The sequence below is a fragment of the Oryctolagus cuniculus genome, chromosome 10, assembly GCF_051225735.1.
Source record: "Oryctolagus cuniculus isolate XC-2025 breed Fujian yellow rabbit chromosome 10, ASM5122573v1, whole genome shotgun sequence".
NCBI lineage: Eukaryota > Metazoa > Chordata > Mammalia > Lagomorpha > Leporidae > Oryctolagus > Oryctolagus cuniculus.
The window spans coordinates 74,281,063-74,300,195 of NC_142876.1; the positions used below are offsets into that span (position 1 = coordinate 74,281,063).

The 19,133-nt window shown below is 70.0% G+C and overlaps 8 non-coding genes across 8 annotated transcripts; all 8 read left to right on the top strand.

Moving 5' to 3' along the window:
• The first annotated feature begins 2,060 nt into the window (after positions 1-2,060).
• LOC149124114 (5S ribosomal RNA) lies at positions 2,061-2,179 on the top strand. The gene has a single exon (XR_016215330.1). It is a non-coding gene; the product is annotated as a 5S ribosomal RNA (ribosomal RNA).
• Positions 2,180-4,513: 2,334 nt separating this feature from the next.
• Positions 4,514-4,632, top strand: LOC149124115 (5S ribosomal RNA). Its single transcript, XR_016215331.1, has one exon. It is a non-coding gene; the product is annotated as a 5S ribosomal RNA (ribosomal RNA).
• Positions 4,633-6,448: 1,816 nt separating this feature from the next.
• LOC149124116 (5S ribosomal RNA) lies at positions 6,449-6,567 on the top strand. Its single transcript, XR_016215332.1, has one exon. It is a non-coding gene; the product is annotated as a 5S ribosomal RNA (ribosomal RNA).
• A 2,322-nt stretch (positions 6,568-8,889) lies between these two features.
• Positions 8,890-9,008, top strand: LOC149124117 (5S ribosomal RNA). Its single transcript, XR_016215333.1, has one exon. It is a non-coding gene; the product is annotated as a 5S ribosomal RNA (ribosomal RNA).
• Positions 9,009-11,337: 2,329 nt separating this feature from the next.
• Positions 11,338-11,456, top strand: LOC149124118 (5S ribosomal RNA). The gene has a single exon (XR_016215334.1). It is a non-coding gene; the product is annotated as a 5S ribosomal RNA (ribosomal RNA).
• A 1,849-nt stretch (positions 11,457-13,305) lies between these two features.
• LOC149124119 (5S ribosomal RNA) lies at positions 13,306-13,424 on the top strand. The gene has a single exon (XR_016215335.1). It is a non-coding gene; the product is annotated as a 5S ribosomal RNA (ribosomal RNA).
• Positions 13,425-15,776: 2,352 nt separating this feature from the next.
• Positions 15,777-15,895, top strand: LOC149124120 (5S ribosomal RNA). The gene has a single exon (XR_016215336.1). It is a non-coding gene; the product is annotated as a 5S ribosomal RNA (ribosomal RNA).
• A 1,852-nt stretch (positions 15,896-17,747) lies between these two features.
• LOC149124121 (5S ribosomal RNA) lies at positions 17,748-17,866 on the top strand. The gene has a single exon (XR_016215337.1). It is a non-coding gene; the product is annotated as a 5S ribosomal RNA (ribosomal RNA).
• The last annotated feature ends 1,267 nt before the right edge of the window (positions 17,867-19,133 follow it).

Here is a 19,133-nt window from a genome sequence, read left to right on the forward strand (position 1 = left end):
ACGCCCCGCGCCATCCAGCGCGCCCCCTCCAACCCCAAACCAGCGACTCACCGCCCGCCAGGGCGCTCCCCTGCCGGCCGCCCCAACCCCGCAGCCCGCCGCACCAGCAGCTCCCGGCACCTGCACTCCCACCGCCCCTCCCGGGCTCCTGTCTCCCAGGGAGCCCAATGACTGTGACCACGACCACGACCACGACCACCGCCCGAAGACGACGCCAGGGCGCGGTTGCCCACCACTCAGGGCCCGGTGCCTCGCGCAGCCCAACCCGCGGGCCCTCTGCGCCACCTGGCCGTGCGGCGGCCACGCGCCACAGCCGCGGAAGCCCTCCAGAGCGCAAAGGAGGGACCCCACACCAAGCCTCGCAGGCAATACAGGCACCCTCTCCCTCTGTCTCTGACTTACACCAACACCTACACGTCTCTCTCTCTTTCTCTCTCTCTCTCTGTCTCTCTCTCCTCTCTCTGTCCCCCTCTCCCCCATCAGCCCTGACTCACACAGCATCCAAACGGGGCACCCTTTTGGCAGGCCAGGCAGAGACCCGCGGCCACAGGCTGCGTGCCCACAGGACCTCCCCGGGACAGAGGGTCCGTGGCAGGCAGGCAGCACACAGCCTGTGGTCTCTGTGGGGAGCAACTCGGATTGGACTGAGTTACTGGAATTAAGACTTATTCTATGCATCTGCTCTCCCACAATATGGCGCTGGGAGAGGAGAAAACAGCTTCTATGCAGCTGCCTCTTGCCAACTTGAGTGATGACCTCCAGGAGCTGATCCTGCTCCTGATTGGAGGAGAGCAGCGTACTTGGCGTGTGGGCAGCCGAGTTGGGATTGGCGGAAGAGGACTATAAAGGAGGAGAGAGACAACATGCACCAGGAACATCTAAGGGGAACACCTGTGCAGCCCCCGAGAGAGCCGGCCGGCCGGCCGGCGGTGTGCCGCTCCCCCGCGGAAGTGGGGAATGTGGCAGGGGGAACCGCCCTTCCACGGAGGTGGAAGGGACGGTAGCCAACCCGGGAAGAACCAGCAGCAAACCCGGGGAGGGCCGAGCAGACGAAAGAACAGCGCAGGGTCCTGTGTCGTTCCTCCATGAAGAGGGGGAGCGACAGTCTCGAACTGGCTGCCGGGCTGGAGGGTGCGGGTCGCGCTGAAGCGCCCCACCCTCCCGTGAGGGAACGGGCGCTGAGGACGGAAATCCCTCTGTGCCACGAAGGGTGTCGGGGTGTGCGACTGTGTGCCCCTTGTGTAGGCGTGTGTGTGTGTGTGTGTGTGTGTGTGTGTGTGTGTGAGTGCCCACGCGAGCGTGCGGCGGGGGTGATTCCGTGCGCTGCCGCCCTCCTTCCCGACCTGCTGCCCCACTTGGGCCCCCGTGACCGAGCGGGGACAAGGGTCCCCAGGCCCTCAGCTGTCCTCGCGGCGTGGGAGTGTGTGGAGGCGCGGCGGCCGTGCCGGGGGAGGGCGGGCGACCTGTGCGTCAGCGGTGGGGAGGCTGCTGGCGGCCGGGTAGGAGGGAAGGCCCGGGCCGCGGTGGTGTGGGGCGCCGAACCCCCTGGTGCCGGGACCCGCGAGCCGCGGGGCGCAGCCCTGGGCAGGCGTGGAGGCTGCCGGGCACGGCTGGCGTGTGGCTGGGCGATGGCGGCAGGCAGGGGATCCGGCCTAGAAAGAGAGAGTAGGAGTTCCCTGTGGCCAGCGGCAGCCGGAGGAGGTTGGCTCCCCTTGGCTTGGCGGCAGCGTGCCGACTGGGCGCCCGGTGCTGCAGGTCCTGGGCTGGGCAGGCGGAGGGCTGGAGTTCGGGCACTGGTGCAGGGCTAGGCGGAGGGCGGCTGAGGAGGAGGGGGGGGAGGAGGAGAAGAGAAGAGAAGAGAAAAGAGGGAGGAGGCGGAGGAGAAGCGGCAGCGGGAGCGGGAGCGGGAGCGGGAATGGGAATGGGAATGGGAATGGGAATGGGAGTGAGAGCGGGGAGCGGGCAGGAGGAGGAGGAGGAGGAGGCGGCGGCGCCGGAGGCGGCGGCGGCGGCGGCTGTGCGGGCGCGCACTCAAGGGGGGCCTGGAGGCGGCCTCTGGCGTCTACGGCCATACCACCCTGAACGCGCCCGATCTCGTCTGATCTCGGAAGCTAAGCAGGGTCGGGCCTGGTTAGTACTTGGATGGGAGACCGCCTGGGAATACCGGGTGCTGTAGGCTTTTGCCCCGCGGCACCCTCCCCTTTTGCTCGCCTTTGGCTGGCTGCCTAGCCACGCCCCCATCCGCCAGCCCGCACGCCGGGACCCCTGCGACCCCCAACGCAGCTCCAGCAGGGGGCAGAAGCCCGACCCCTCCACCTGGCAGCCCCAGCCCGCCCGCGCCTCGGGCCTGGGCCTGGGCACGGGCACGGGCACGGGCACGGGCGGGCCGGCCAGCTGTCCCCGGCTGCCGCAGCCCCACCGCCAACCCCGGGGCCCACCCCGGGACACAGGCCACGCCCCGCGCCATCCAGCGCGCCCCCTCCAACCCCAAACCAGCGACTCACCGCCCGCCAGGGCGCTCCCCTGCCGGCCGCCCCAACCCCGCAGCCCGCCGCACCAGCAGCTCCCGGCACCTGCACTCCCACCGCCCCTCCCGGGCTCCTGTCTCCCAGGGAGCCCAATGACTGTGACCACGACCACGACCACGACCACCGCCCGAAGACGACGCCAGGGCGCGGTTGCCCACCACTCAGGGCCCGGTGCCTCGCGCAGCCCAACCCGCGGGCCCTCTGCGCCACCTGGCCGTGCGGCGGCCACGCGCCACAGCCGCGGAAGCCCTCCAGAGCGCAAAGGAGGGACCCCACACCAAGCCTCGCAGGCAATACAGGCACCCTCTCCCTCTGTCTCTGACTTACACCAACACCTACACGTCTCTCTCTCTTTCTCTCTCTCTCTCTGTCTCTCTCTCCTCTCTCTGTCCCCCTCTCCCCCATCAGCCCTGACTCACACAGCATCCAAACGGGGCACCCTTTTGGCAGGCCAGGCAGAGACCCGCGGCCACAGGCTGCGTGCCCACAGGACCTCCCCGGGACAGAGGGTCCGTGGCAGGCAGGCAGCACACAGCCTGTGGTCTCTGTGGGGAGCAACTCGGATTGGACTGAGTTACTGGAATTAAGACTTATTCTATGCATCTGCTCTCCCACAATATGGCGCTGGGAGAGGAGAAAACAGCTTCTATGCAGCTGCCTCTTGCCAACTTGAGTGATGACCTCCAGGAGCTGATCCTGCTCCTGATTGGAGGAGAGCAGCGTACTTGGCGTGTGGGCAGCCGAGTTGGGATTGGCGGAAGAGGACTATAAAGGAGGAGAGAGACAACATGCACCAGGAACATCTAAGGGGAACACCTGTGCAGCCCCCGAGAGAGCCGGCCGGCCGGCCGGCGGTGTGCCGCTCCCCCGCGGAAGTGGGGAATGTGGCAGGGGGAACCGCCCTTCCACGGAGGTGGAAGGGACGGTAGCCAACCCGGGAAGAACCAGCAGCAAACCCGGGGAGGGCCGAGCAGACGAAAGAACAGCGCAGGGTCCTGTGTCGTTCCTCCATGAAGAGGGGGAGCGACAGTCTCGAACTGGCTGCCGGGCTGGAGGGTGCGGGTCGCGCTGAAGCGCCCCACCCTCCCGTGAGGGAACGGGCGCTGAGGACGGAAATCCCTCTGTGCCACGAAGGGTGTCGGGGTGTGCGACTGTGTGCCCCTTGTGTAGGCGTGTGTGTGTGTGTGTGTGTGTGTGTGTGTGTGTGTGAGTGCCCACGCGAGCGTGCGGCGGGGGTGATTCCGTGCGCTGCCGCCCTCCTTCCCGACCTGCTGCCCCACTTGGGCCCCCGTGACCGAGCGGGGACAAGGGTCCCCAGGCCCTCAGCTGTCCTCGCGGCGTGGGAGTGTGTGGAGGCGCGGCGGCCGTGCCGGGGGAGGGCGGGCGACCTGTGCGTCAGCGGTGGGGAGGCTGCTGGCGGCCGGGTAGGAGGGAAGGCCCGGGCCGCGGTGGTGTGGGGCGCCGAACCCCCTGGTGCCGGGACCCGCGAGCCGCGGGGCGCAGCCCTGGGCAGGCGTGGAGGCTGCCGGGCACGGCTGGCGTGTGGCTGGGCGATGGCGGCAGGCAGGGGATCCGGCCTAGAAAGAGAGAGTAGGAGTTCCCTGTGGCCAGCGGCAGCCGGAGGAGGTTGGCTCCCCTTGGCTTGGCGGCAGCGTGCCGACTGGGCGCCCGGTGCTGCAGGTCCTGGGCTGGGCAGGCGGAGGGCTGGAGTTCGGGCACTGGTGCAGGGCTAGGCGGAGGGCGGCTGAGGAGGAGGGGGGGGAGGAGGAGAAGAGAAGAGAAGAGAAAAGAGGGAGGAGGCGGAGGAGAAGCGGCAGCGGGAGCGGGAGCGGGAGCGGGAATGGGAATGGGAATGGGAATGGGAATGGGAGTGAGAGCGGGGAGCGGGCAGGAGGAGGAGGAGGAGGAGGCGGCGGCGCCGGAGGCGGCGGCGGCGGCGGCTGTGCGGGCGCGCACTCAAGGGGGGCCTGGAGGCGGCCTCTGGCGTCTACGGCCATACCACCCTGAACGCGCCCGATCTCGTCTGATCTCGGAAGCTAAGCAGGGTCGGGCCTGGTTAGTACTTGGATGGGAGACCGCCTGGGAATACCGGGTGCTGTAGGCTTTTGCCCCGCGGCACCCTCCCCTTTTGCTCGCCTTTGGCTGGCTGCCTAGCCACGCCCCCATCCGCCAGCCCGCACGCCGGGACCCCTGCGACCCCCAACGCAGCTCCAGCAGGGGGCAGAAGCCCGACCCCTCCACCTGGCAGCCCCAGCCCGCCCGCGCCTCGGGCCTGGGCCTGGGCACGGGCACGGGCACGGGCACGGGCGGGCCGGCCAGCTGTCCCCGGCTGCCGCAGCCCCACCGCCAACCCCGGGGCCCACCCCGGGACACAGGCCACGCCCCGCGCCATCCAGCGCGCCCCCTCCAACCCCAAACCAGCGACTCACCGCCCGCCAGGGCGCTCCCCTGCCGGCCGCCCCAACCCCGCAGCCCGCCGCACCAGCAGCTCCCGGCACCTGCACTCCCACCGCCCCTCCCGGGCTCCTGTCTCCCAGGGAGCCCAATGACTGTGACCACGACCACGACCACGACCACCGCCCGAAGACGACGCCAGGGCGCGGTTGCCCACCACTCAGGGCCCGGTGCCTCGCGCAGCCCAACCCGCGGGCCCTCTGCGCCACCTGGCCGTGCGGCGGCCACGCGCCACAGCCGCGGAAGCCCTCCAGAGCGCAAAGGAGGGACCCCACACCAAGCCTCGCAGGCAATACAGGCACCCTCTCCCTCTGTCTCTGACTTACACCAACACCTACACGTCTCTCTCTCTTTCTCTCTCTCTCTCTGTCTCTCTCTCCTCTCTCTGTCCCCCTCTCCCCCATCAGCCCTGACTCACACAGCATCCAAACGGGGCACCCTTTTGGCAGGCCAGGCAGAGACCCGCGGCCACAGGCTGCGTGCCCACAGGACCTCCCCGGGACAGAGGGTCCGTGGCAGGCAGGCAGCACACAGCCTGTGGTCTCGAACTGGCTGCCGGGCTGGAGGGTGCGGGTCGCGCTGAAGCGCCCCACCCTCCCGTGAGGGAACGGGCGCTGAGGACGGAAATCCCTCTGTGCCACGAAGGGTGTCGGGGTGTGCGACTGTGTGCCCCTTGTGTAGGCGTGTGTGTGTGTGTGTGTGTGTGTGAGTGCCCACGCGAGCGTGCGGCGGGGGTGATTCCGTACGCTGCCGCCCTCCTTCCCGACCTGCTGCCCCACTTGGGCCCCCGTGACCGAGCGGGGACAAGGGTCCCCAGGCCCTCAGCTGTCCTCGCGGCGTGGGAGTGTGTGGAGGCGCGGCGGCCGTGCCGGGGGAGGGCGGGCGACCTGTGCGTCAGCGGTGGGGGGGCTGCTGGCGGCCGGGTAGGAGGGAAGGCCCGGGCCGCGGTGGTGTGGGGCGCCGAACCCCCTGGTGCCGGGACCCGCGAGCCGCGGGGCGCAGCCCTGGGCAGGCGTGGAGGCTGCCGGGCACGGCTGGCGTGTGGCTGGTCGATGGCGGCAGGCAGGGGATCCGGCCTAGAAAGAGAGAGTAGGAGTTCCCTGTGGCCAGCGGCAGCCGGAGGAGGTTGGCTCCCCTTGGCTTGGCGGCAGCGTGCCGACTGGGCGCCCGGTGCTGCAGGTCCTGGGCTGGGCAGGCGGAGGGCTGGAGTTCGGGCACTGGTGCAGGGCTAGGCGGAGGGCGGCTGAGGAGGAGGGGGGGGAGGAGGAGAAGAGAAGAGAAGAGAAAAGAGGGAGGAGGCGGAGGAGAAGCGGCAGCGGGAGCGGGAGCGGGAGTGGGAATGGGAATGGGAATGGGAGTGAGAGCGGGGAGCGGGCAGGAAGAGGAGGCGGCGGCGGCGGCGGCGGCGGCGGCGGCGGCGGCTGTGCGGGCGCGCACTCAAGAGGGGCCTGGAGGCAGCCTCTGGCGTCTACGGCCATACCACCCTGAACGCGCCCGATCTCGTCTGATCTCGGAAGCTAAGCAGGGTCGGGCCTGGTTAGTACTTGGATGGGAGACCGCCTGGGAATACCGGGTGCTGTAGGCTTTTGCCCCGCGGCACCCTCCCCTTTTGCTCGCCTTTGGCTGGCTGCCTAGCCACGCCCCCATCCGCCAGCCCGCACGCCGGGACCCCTGCGACCCCCAACGCAGCTCCAGCAGGGGGCAGAAGCCCGACCCCTCCACCTGGCAGCCCCAGCCCGCCCGCGCCTCGGGCCTGGGCCTGGGCCTGGGCCTGGGCACGGGCACGGGCACGGGCACGGGCACGGGCGGGCCGGCCAGCTGTCCCCGGCTGCCGCAGCCCCACCGCCAACCCCGGGGCCCACCCCGGGACACAGGCCACGCCCCGCGCCATCCAGCGCGCCCCCTCCAACCCCAAACCAGCGACTCACCGCCCGCCAGGGCGCTCCCCTGCCGGCCGCCCCAACCCCGCAGCCCGCCGCACCAGCAGCTCCCGGCACCTGCACTCCCACCGCCCCTCCCGGGCTCCTGTCTCCCAGGGAGCCCAATGACTGTGACCACGACCACGACCACGACCACCGCCCGAAGACGACGCCAGGGCGCGGTTGCCCACCACTCAGGGCCCGGTGCCTCGCGCAGCCCAACCCGTGGGCCCTCTGCGCCACCTGGCCGTGCGGCGGCCACGCGCCACAGCCGCGGAAGCCCTCCAGAGCGCAAAGGAGGGACCCCACACCAAGCCTCGCAGGCAATACAGGCACCCTCTCCCTCTGTCTCTGACTTACACCAACACCTACACGTCTCTCTCTCTTTCTCTCTCTCTCTCTGTCTCTCTCTCCTCTCTCTGTCCCCCTCTCCCCCATCAGCCCTGACTCACACAGCATCCAAACGGGGCACCCTTTTGGCAGGCCAGGCAGAGACCCGCGGCCACAGGCTGCGTGCCCACAGGACCTCCCCGGGACAGAGGGTCCGTGGCAGGCAGGCAGCACACAGCCTGTGGTCTCTGTGGGGAGCAACTCGGATTGGACTGAGTTACTGGAATTAAGACTTATTCTATGCATCTGCTCTCCCACAATATGGCGCTGGGAGAGGAGAAAACAGCTTCTATGCAGCTGCCTCTTGCCAACTTGAGTGATGACCTCCAGGAGCTGATCCTGCTCCTGATTGGAGGAGAGCAGCGTACTTGGCGTGTGGGCAGCCGAGTTGGGATTGGCGGAAGAGGACTATAAAGGAGGAGAGAGACAACATGCACCAGGAACATCTAAGGGGAACACCTGTGCAGCCCCCGAGAGAGCCGGCCGGCCGGCCGGCGGTGTGCCGCTCCCCCGCGGAAGTGGGGAATGTGGCAGGGGGAACCGCCCTTCCACGGAGGTGGAAGGGACGGTAGCCAACCCGGGAAGAACCAGCAGCAAACCCGGGGAGGGCCGAGCAGACGAAAGAACAGCGCAGGGTCCTGTGTCGTTCCTCCATGAAGAGGGGGAGCGACAGTCTCGAACTGGCTGCCGGGCTGGAGGGTGCGGGTCGCGCTGAAGCGCCCCACCCTCCCGTGAGGGAACGGGCGCTGAGGACGGAAATCCCTCTGTGCCACGAAGGGTGTCGGGGTGTGCGACTGTGTGCCCCTTGTGTAGGCGTGTGTGTGTGTGTGTGTGTGTGTGTGAGTGCCCACGCGAGCGTGCGGCGGGGGTGATTCCGTGCGCTGCCGCCCTCCTTCCCGACCTGCTGCCCCACTTGGGCCCCCGTGACCGAGCGGGGACAAGGGTCCCCAGGCCCTCAGCTGTCCTCGCGGCGTGGGAGTGTGTGGAGGCGCGGCGGCCGTGCCGGGGGAGGGCGGGCGACCTGTGCGTCAGCGGTGGGGGGGCTGCTGGCGGCCGGGTAGGAGGGAAGGCCCGGGCCGCGGTGGTGTGGGGCGCCGAACCCCCTGGTGCCGGGACCCGCGAGCCGCGGGGCGCAGCCCTGGGCAGGCGTGGAGGCTGCCGGGCACGGCTGGCGTGTGGCTGGGCGATGGCGGCAGGCAGGGGATCCGGCCTAGAAAGAGAGAGTAGGAGTTCCCTGTGGCCAGCGGCAGCCGGAGGAGGTTGGCTCCCCTTGGCTTGGCGGCAGCGTGCCGACTGGGCGCCCGGTGCTGCAGGTCCTGGGCTGGGCAGGCGGAGGGCTGGAGTTCGGGCACTGGTGCAGGGCTAGGCGGAGGGCGGCTGAGGAGGAGGGGGGGGGAGGAGGAGAAGAGAAGAGAAGAGAAAAGAGGGAGGAGGCGGAGGAGAAGCGGCAGCGGGAGCGGGAGCGGGAATGGGAATGGGAATGGGAGTGAGAGCGGGGAGCGGGCAGGAGGAGGAGGAGGAGGAGGAGGCGGCGGCGGCGGCGGCGGCGGCGGCTGTGCGGGCGCGCACTCAAGAGGGGCCTGGAGGCAGCCTCTGGCGTCTACGGCCATACCACCCTGAACGCGCCCGATCTCGTCTGATCTCGGAAGCTAAGCAGGGTCGGGCCTGGTTAGTACTTGGATGGGAGACCGCCTGGGAATACCGGGTGCTGTAGGCTTTTGCCCCGCGGCACCCTCCCCTTTTGCTCGCCTTTGGCTGGCTGCCTAGCCACGCCCCCATCCGCCAGCCCGCACGCCGGGACCCCTGCGACCCCCAACGCAGCTCCAGCAGGGGGCAGAAGCCCGACCCCTCCACCTGGCAGCCCCAGCCCGCCCGCGCCTTGGGCCTGGGCACGGGCACGGGCACGGGCACGGGCACGGGCGGGCCGGCCAGCTGTCCCCGGCTGCCGCAGCCCCACCGCCAACCCCGGGGCCCACCCCGGGACACAGGCCACGCCCCGCGCCATCCAGCGCGCCCCCTCCAACCCCAAACCAGCGACTCACCGCCCGCCAGGGCGCTCCCCTGCCGGCCGCCCCAACCCCGCAGCCCGCCGCACCAGCAGCTCCCGGCACCTGCACTCCCACCGCCCCTCCCGGGCTCCTGTCTCCCAGGGAGCCCAATGACTGTGACCACGACCACGACCACGACCACCGCCCGAAGACGACGCCAGGGCGCGGTTGCCCACCACTCAGGGCCCGGTGCCTCGCGCAGCCCAACCCGCGGGCCCTCTGCGCCACCTGGCCGTGCGGCGGCCACGCGCCACAGCCGCGGAAGCCCTCCAGAGCGCAAAGGAGGGACCCCACACCAAGCCTCGCAGGCAATACAGGCACCCTCTCCCTCTGTCTCTGACTTACACCAACACCTACACGTCTCTCTCTCTTTCTCTCTCTCTCTCTGTCTCTCTCTCCTCTCTCTGTCCCCCTCTCCCCCATCAGCCCTGACTCACACAGCATCCAAACGGGGCACCCTTTTGGCAGGCCAGGCAGAGACCCGCGGCCACAGGCTGCGTGCCCACAGGACCTCCCCGGGACAGAGGGTCCGTGGCAGGCAGGCAGCACACAGCCTGTGGTCTCTGTGGGGAGCAACTCGGATTGGACTGAGTTACTGGAATTAAGACTTATTCTATGCATCTGCTCTCCCACAATATGGCGCTGGGAGAGGAGAAAACAGCTTCTATGCAGCTGCCTCTTGCCAACTTGAGTGATGACCTCCAGGAGCTGATCCTGCTCCTGATTGGAGGAGAGCAGCGTACTTGGCGTGTGGGCAGCCGAGTTGGGATTGGCGGAAGAGGACTATAAAGGAGGAGAGAGACAACATGCACCAGGAACATCTAAGGGGAACACCTGTGCAGCCCCCGAGAGAGCCGGCCGGCCGGCCGGCGGTGTGCCGCTCCCCCGCGGAAGTGGGGAATGTGGCAGGGGGAACCGCCCTTCCACGGAGGTGGAAGGGACGGTAGCCAACCCGGGAAGAACCAGCAGCAAACCCGGGGAGGGCCGAGCAGACGAAAGAACAGCGCAGGGTCCTGTGTCGTTCCTCCATGAAGAGGGGGAGCGACAGTCTCGAACTGGCTGCCGGGCTGGAGGGTGCGGGTCGCGCTGAAGCGCCCCACCCTCCCGTGAGGGAACGGGCGCTGAGGACGGAAATCCCTCTGTGCCACGAAGGGTGTCGGGGTGTGCGACTGTGTGCCCCTTGTGTAGGCGTGTGTGTGTGTGTGTGTGTGTGTGTGTGTGTGAGTGCCCACGCGAGCGTGCGGCGGGGGTGATTCCGTGCGCTGCCGCCCTCCTTCCCGACCTGCTGCCCCACTTGGGCCCCCGTGACCGAGCGGGGACAAGGGTCCCCAGGCCCTCAGCTGTCCTCGCGGCGTGGGAGTGTGTGGAGGCACGGCGGCCGTGCCGGGGGAGGGCGGGCGACCTGTGCGTCAGCGGTGGGGGGGCTGCTGGCGGCCGGGTAGGAGGGAAGGCCCGGGCCGCGGTGGTGTGGGGCGCCGAACCCCCTGGTGCCGGGACCCGCGAGCCGCGGGGCGCAGCCCTGGGCAGGCGTGGAGGCTGCCGGGCACGGCTGGCGTGTGGCTGGGCGATGGCGGCAGGCAGGGGATCCGGCCTAGAAAGAGAGAGTAGGAGTTCCCTGTGGCCAGCGGCAGCCGGAGGAGGTTGGCTCCCCTTGGCTTGGCGGCAGCGTGCCGACTGGGCGCCCGGTGCTGCAGGTCCTGGGCTGGGCAGGCGGAGGGCTGGAGTTCGGGCACTGGTGCAGGGCTAGGCGGAGGGCGGCTGAGGAGGAGGGGGGGAGGAGGAGAAGAGAAGAGAAGAGAAAAGAGGGAGGAGGCGGAGGAGAAGCGGCAGCGGGAGCGGGAGCGGGAGTGGGAATGGGAATGGGAATGGGAATGGGAATGGGAGTGAGAGCGGGGAGCGGGCAGGAGGAGGAGGAGGAGGAGGCGGCGGCGGCGGAGGCGGCGGCGGCGGCGGCTGTGCGGGCGCGCACTCAAGGGCGGCCTGGAGGCGGCCTCTGGCGTCTACGGCCATACCACCCTGAACGCGCCCGATCTCGTCTGATCTCGGAAGCTAAGCAGGGTCGGGCCTGGTTAGTACTTGGATGGGAGACCGCCTGGGAATACCGGGTGCTGTAGGCTTTTGCCCCGCGGCACCCTCCCCTTTTGCTCGCCTTTGGCTGGCTGCCTAGCCACGCCCCCATCCGCCAGCCCGCACGCCGGGACCCCTGCGACCCCCAACGCAGCTCCAGCAGGGGGCAGAAGCCCGACCCCTCCACCTGGCAGCCCCAGCCCGCCCGCGCCTCGGGCCTGGGCCTGGGCCTGGGCCTGGGCCTGGGCCTGGGCACGGGCACGGGCACGGGCACGGGCACAGGCACGGGCGGGCCGGCCAGCTGTCCCCGGCTGCCGCAGCCCCACCGCCAACCCCGGGGCCCACCCCGGGACACAGGCCACGCCCCGCGGCATCCAGCGCGCCCCCTCCAACCCCAAACCAGCGACTCACCGCCCGCCAGGGCGCTCCCCTGCCGGCCGCCCCAACCCCGCAGCCCGCCGCACCAGCAGCTCCCGGCACCTGCACTCCCACCGCCCCTCCCGGGCTCCTGTCTCCCAGGGAGCCCAATGACTGTGACCACGACCACGACCACGACCACCGCCCGAAGACGACGCCAGGGCGCGGTTGCCCACCACTCAGGGCCCGGTGCCTCGCGCAGCCCAACCCGCGGGCCCTCTGCGCCACCTGGCCGTGCGGCGGCCACGCGCCACAGCCGCGGAAGCCCTCCAGAGCGCAAAGGAGGGACCCCACACCAAGCCTCGCAGGCAATACAGGCACCCTCTCCCTCTGTCTCTGACTTACACCAACACCTACACGTCTCTCTCTCTTTCTCTCTCTCTCTCTGTCTCTCTCTCCTCTCTCTGTCCCCCTCTCCCCCATCAGCCCTGACTCACACAGCATCCAAACGGGGCACCCTTTTGGCAGGCCAGGCAGAGACCCGCGGCCACAGGCTGCGTGCCCACAGGACCTCCCCGGGACAGAGGGTCCGTGGCAGGCAGGCAGCACACAGCCTGTGGTCTCGAACTGGCTGCCGGGCTGGAGGGTGCGGGTCGCGCTGAAGCGCCCCACCCTCCCGTGAGGGAACGGGCGCTGAGGACGGAAATCCCTCTGTGCCACGAAGGGTGTCGGGGTGTGCGACTGTGTGCCCCTTGTGTAGGCGTGTGTGTGTGTGTGTGTGTGTGTGAGTGCCCACGCGAGCGTGCGGCGGGGGTGATTCCGTACGCTGCCGCCCTCCTTCCCGACCTGCTGCCCCACTTGGGCCCCCGTGACCGAGCGGGGACAAGGGTCCCCAGGCCCTCAGCTGTCCTCGCGGCGTGGGAGTGTGTGGAGGCGCGGCGGCCGTGCCGGGGGAGGGCGGGCGACCTGTGCGTCAGCGGTGGGGGGGCTGCTGGCGGCCGGGTAGGAGGGAAGGCCCGGGCCGCGGTGGTGTGGGGCGCCGAACCCCCTGGTGCCGGGACCCGCGAGCCGCGGGGCGCAGCCCTGGGCAGGCGTGGAGGCTGCCGGGCACGGCTGGCGTGTGGCTGGGCGTTGGCGGCAGGCAGGGGATCCGGCCTAGAAAGAGAGAGTAGGAGTTCCCTGTGGCCAGCGGCAGCCGGAGGAGGTTGGCTCCCCTTGGCTTGGCGGCAGCGTGCCGACTGGGCGCCCGGTGCTGCAGGTCCTGGGCTGGGCAGGCGGAGGGCTGGAGTTCGGGCACTGGTGCAGGGCTAGGCGGAGGGCGGCTGAGGAGGAGGGGGGGGAGGAGGAGAAGAGAAGAGAAGAGAAAAGAGGGAGGAGGCGGAGGAGAAGCGGCAGCGGGAGCGGGAGCGGGAGTGGGAATGGGAATGGGAATGGGAGTGAGAGCGGGGAGCGGGCAGGAAGAGGAGGCGGCGGCGGCGGCGGCGGCGGCGGCGGCGGCTGTGCGGGCGCGCACTCAAGAGGGGCCTGGAGGCGGCCTCTGGCGTCTACGGCCATACCACCCTGAACGCGCCCGATCTCGTCTGATCTCGGAAGCTAAGCAGGGTCGGGCCTGGTTAGTACTTGGATGGGAGACCGCCTGGGAATACCGGGTGCTGTAGGCTTTTGCCCCGCGGCACCCTCCCCTTTTGCTCGCCTTTGGCTGGCTGCCTAGCCACGCCCCCATCCGCCAGCCCGCACGCCGGGACCCCTGCGACCCCCAACGCAGCTCCAGCAGGGGGCAGAAGCCCGACCCCTCCACCTGGCAGCCCCAGCCCGCCCGCGCCTCGGGCCTGGGCCTGGGCCTGGGCCTGGGCACGGGCACGGGCACGGGCACGGGCACGGGCACGGGCGGGCCGGCCAGCTGTCCCCGGCTGCCGCAGCCCCACCGCCAACCCCGGGGCCCACCCCGGGACACAGGCCACGCCCCGCGCCATCCAGCGCGCCCCCTCCAACCCCAAACCAGCGACTCACCGCCCGCCAGGGCGCTCCCCTGCCGGCCGCCCCAACCCCGCAGCCCACCGCACCAGCAGCTCCCGGCACCTGCACTCCCACCGCCCCTCCCGGGCTCCTGTCTCCCAGGGAGCCCAATGACTGTGACCACGACCACGACCACGACCACCGCCCGAAGACGACGCCAGGGCGCGGTTGCCCACCACTCAGGGCCCGGTGCCTCGCGCAGCCCAACCCGCGGGCCCTCTGCGCCACCTGGCCGTGCGGCGGCCACGCGCCACAGCCGCGGAAGCCCTCCAGAGCGCAAAGGAGGGACCCCACACCAAGCCTCGCAGGCAATACAGGCACCCTCTCCCTCTGTCTCTGACTTACACCAACACCTACACGTCTCTCTCTCTTTCTCTCTCTCTCTCTGTCTCTCTCTCCTCTCTCTGTCCCCCTCTCCCCCATCAGCCCTGACTCACACAGCATCCAAACGGGGCACCCTTTTGGCAGGCCAGGCAGAGACCCGCGGCCACAGGCTGCGTGCCCACAGGACCTCCCCGGGACAGAGGGTCCGTGGCAGGCAGGCAGCACACAGCCTGTGGTCTCTGTGGGGAGCAACTCGGATTGGACTGAGTTACTGGAATTAAGACTTATTCTATGCATCTGCTCTCCCACAATATGGCGCTGGGAGAGGAGAAAACAGCTTCTATGCAGCTGCCTCTTGCCAACTTGAGTGATGACCTCCAGGAGCTGATCCTGCTCCTGATTGGAGGAGAGCAGCGTACTTGGCGTGTGGGCAGCCGAGTTGGGATTGGCGGAAGAGGACTATAAAGGAGGAGAGAGACAACATGCACCAGGAACATCTAAGGGGAACACCTGTGCAGCCCCCGAGAGAGCCGGCCGGCCGGCCGGCGGTGTGCCGCTCCCCCGCGGAAGTGGGGAATGTGGCAGGGGGAACCGCCCTTCCACGGAGGTGGAAGGGACGGTAGCCAACCCGGGAAGAACCAGCAGCAAACCCGGGGAGGGCCGAGCAGACGAAAGAACAGCGCAGGGTCCTGTGTCGTTCCTCCATGAAGAGGGGGAGCGACAGTCTCGAACTGGCTGCCGGGCTGGAGGGTGCGGGTCGCGCTGAAGCGCCCCACCCTCCCGTGAGGGAACGGGCGCTGAGGACGGAAATCCCTCTGTGCCACGAAGGGTGTCGGGGTGTGCGACTGTGTGCCCCTTGTGTAGGCGTGTGTGTGTGTGTGTGTGTGTGTGTGTGTGAGTGCCCACGCGAGCGTGCGGCGGGGGTGATTCCGTGCGCTGCCGCCCTCCTTCCCGACCTGCTGCCCCACTTGGGCCCCCGTGACCGAGCGGGGACAAGGGTCCCCAGGCCCTCAGCTGTCCTCGCGGCGTGGGAGTGTGTGGAGGCGCGGCGGCCGTGCCGGGGGAGGGCGGGCGACCTGTGCGTCAGCGGTGGGGGGGCTGCTGGCGGCCGGGTAGGAGGGAAGGCCCGGGCCGCGGTGGTGTGGGGCGCCGAACCCCCTGGTGCCGGGACCCGCGAGCCGCGGGGCGCAGCCCTGGGCAGGCGTGGAGGCTGCCGGGCACGGCTGGCGTGTGGCTGGGCGATGGCGGCAGGCAGGGGATCCGGCCTAGAAAGAGAGAGTAGGAGTTCCCTGTGGCCAGCGGCAGCCGGAGGAGGTTGGCTCCCCTTGGCTTGGCGGCAGCGTGCCGACTGGGCGCCCGGTGCTGCAGGTCCTGGGCTGGGCAGGCGGAGGGCTGGAGTTCGGGCACTGGTGCAGGGCTAGGCGGAGGGCGGCTGAGGAGGAGGGGGGGGAGGAGGAGAAGAGAAGAGAAGAGAAAAGAGGGAGGAGGCGGAGGAGAAGCGGCAGCGGGAGCGGGAGCGGGAGTGGGAATGGGAATGGGAATGGGAATGGGAATGGGAGTGAGAGCGGGGAGCGGGCAGGAGGAGGAGGAGGAGGAGGCGGCGGCGGCGGAGGCGGCGGCGGCGGCGGCTGTGCGGGCGCGCACTCAAGGGCGGCCTGGAGGCGGCCTCTGGCGTCTACGGCCATACCACCCTGAACGCGCCCGATCTCGTCTGATCTCGGAAGCTAAGCAGGGTCGGGCCTGGTTAGTACTTGGATGGGAGACCGCCTGGGAATACCGGGTGCTGTAGGCTTTTGCCCCGCGGCACCCTCCCCTTTTGCTCGCCTTTGGCTGGCTGCCTAGCCACGCCCCCATCCGCCAGCCCGCACGCCGGGACCCCTGCGACCCCCAACGCAGCTCCAGCAGGGGGCAGAAGCCCGACCCCTCCACCTGGCAGCCCCAGCCCGCCCGCGCCTCGGGCCTGGGCCTGGGCCTGGGCCTGGGCCTGGGCCTGGGCACGGGCACGGGCACGGGCACGGGCACAGGCACGGGCGGGCCGGCCAGCTGTCCCCGGCTGCCGCAGCCCCACCGCCAACCCCGGGGCCCACCCCGGGACACAGGCCACGCCCCGCGGCATCCAGCGCGCCCCCTCCAACCCCAAACCAGCGACTCACCGCCCGCCAGGGCGCTCCCCTGCCGGCCGCCCCAACCCCGCAGCCCGCCGCACCAGCAGCTCCCGGCACCTGCACTCCCACCGCCCCTCCCGGGCTCCTGTCTCCCAGGGAGCCCAATGACTGTGACCACGACCACGACCACGACCACCGCCCGAAGACGACGCCAGGGCGCGGTTGCCCACCACTCAGGGCCCGGTGCCTCGCGCAGCCCAACCCGCGGGCCCTCTGCGCCACCTGGCCGTGCGGCGGCCACGCGCCACAGCCGCGGAAGCCCTCCAGAGCGCAAAGGAGGGACCCCACACCAAGCCTCGCAGGCAATACAGGCACCCTCTCCCTCTGTCTCTGACTTACACCAACACCTACACGTCTCTCTCTCTTTCTCTCTCTCTCTCTGTCTCTCTCTCCTCTCTCTGTCCCCCTCTCCCCCATCAGCCCTGACTCACACAGCATCCAAACGGGGCACCCTTTTGGCAGGCCAGGCAGAGACCCGCGGCCACAGGCTGCGTGCCCACAGGACCTCCCCGGGACAGAGGGTCCGTGGCAGGCAGGCAGCACACAGCCTGTGGTCTCGAACTGGCTGCCGGGCTGGAGGGTGCGGGTCGCGCTGAAGCGCCCCACCCTCCCGTGAGGGAACGGGCGCTGAGGACGGAAATCCCTCTGTGCCACGAAGGGTGTCGGGGTGTGCGACTGTGTGCCCCTTGTGTAGGCGTGTGTGTGTGTGTGTGTGTGTGTGAGTGCCCACGCGAGCGTGCGGCGGGGGTGATTCCGTACGCTGCCGCCCTCCTTCCCGACCTGCTGCCCCACTTGGGCCCCCGTGACCGAGCGGGGACAAGGGTCCCCAGGCCCTCAGCTGTCCTCGCGGCGTGGGAGTGTGTGGAGGCGCGGCGGCCGTGCCGGGGGAGGGCGGGCGACCTGTGCGTCAGCGGTGGGGGGGCTGCTGGCGGCCGGGTAGGAGGGAAGGCCCGGGCCGCGGTGGTGTGGGGCGCCGAACCCCCTGGTGCCGGGACCCGCGAGCCGCGGGGCGCAGCCCTGGGCAGGCGTGGAGGCTGCCGGGCACGGCTGGCGTGTGGCTGGGCGTTGGCGGCAGGCAGGGGATCCGGCCTAGAAAGAGAGAGTAGGAGTTCCCTGTGGCCAGCGGCAGCCGGAGGAGGTTGGCTCCCCTTGGCTTGGCGGCAGCGTGCCGACTGGGCGCCCGGTGCTGCAGGTCCTGGGCTGGGCAGGCGGAGGGCTGGAGTTCGGGCACTGGTGCAGGGCTAGGCGGAGGGCGGCTGAGGAGGAGGGGGGGGAGGAGGAGAAGAGAAGAGAAGAGAAAAGAGGGAGGAGGCGGAGGAGAAGCGGCAGCGGGAGCGGGAGCGGGAGTGGGAATGGGAATGGGAATGGGAGTGAGAGCGGGGAGCGGGCAGGAAGAGGAGGCGGCGGCGGCGGCGGCGGCGGCGGCGGCGGCGGCTGTGCGGGCGCGCACTCAAGAGGGGCCTGGAGGCGGCCTCTGGCGTCTACGGCCATACCACCCTGAACGCGCCCGATCTCGTCTGATCTCGGAAGCTAAGCAGGGTCGGGCCTGGTTAGTACTTGGATGGGAGACCGCCTGGGAATACCGGGTGCTGTAGGCTTTTGCCCCGCGGCACCCTCCCCTTTTGCTCGCCTTTGGCTGGCTGCCTAGCCACGCCCCCATCCGCCAGCCCGCACGCCGGGACCCCTGCGACCCCCAACGCAGCTCCAGCAGGGGGCAGAAGCCCGACCCCTCCACCTGGCAGCCCCAGCCCGCCCGCGCCTCGGGCCTGGGCCTGGGCCTGGGCCTGGGCACGGGCACGGGCACGGGCACGGGCACGGGCACGGGCGGGCCGGCCAGCTGTCCCCGGCTGCCGCAGCCCCACCGCCAACCCCGGGGCCCACCCCGGGACACAGGCCACGCCCCGCGCCATCCAGCGCGCCCCCTCCAACCCCAAACCAGCGACTCACCGCCCGCCAGGGCGCTCCCCTGCCGGCCGCCCCAACCCCGCAGCCCGCCGCACCAGCAGCTCCCGGCACCTGCACTCCCACCGCCCCTCCCGGGCTCCTGTCTCCCAGGGAGCCCAATGACTGTGACCACGACCACGACCACGACCACCGCCCGAAGACGACGCCAGGGCGCGGTTGCCCACCACTCAGGGCCCGGTGCCTCGCGCAGCCCAACCCGCGGGCCCTCTGCGCCACCTGGCCGTGCGGCGGCCACGCGCCACAGCCGCGGAAGCCCTCCAGAGCGCAAAGGAGGGACCCCACACCAAGCCTCGCAGGCAATACAGGCACCCTCTCCCTCTGTCTCTGACTTACACCAACACCTACACGTCTCTCTCTCTTTCTCTCTCTCTCTCTGTCTCTCTCTCCTCTCTCTGTCCCCCTCTCCCCCATCAGCCCTGACTCACACAGCATCCAAACGGGGCACCCTTTTGGCAGGCCAGGCAGAGACCCGCGGCCACAGGCTGCGTGCCCACAGGACCTCCCCGGGACAGAGGGTCCGTGGCAGGCAGGCAGCACACAGCCTGTGGTCTCTGTGGGGAGCAACTCGGATTGGACTGAGTTACTGGAATTAAGACTTATTCTATGCATCTGCTCTCCCACAATATGGCGCTGGGAGAGGAGAAAACAGCTTCTATGCAGCTGCCTCTTGCCAACTTGAGTGATGACCTCCAGGAGCTGATCCTGCTCCTGATTGGAGGAGAGCAGCGTACTTGGCGTGTGGGCAGCCGAGTTGGGATTGGCGGAAGAGGACTATAAAGGAGGAGAGAGACAACATGCACCAGGAACATCTAAGGGGAACACCTGTGCAGCCCCCGAGAGAGCCGGCCGGCCGGCCGGCGGTGTGCCGCTCCCCCGCGGAAGTGGGGAATGTGGCAGGGG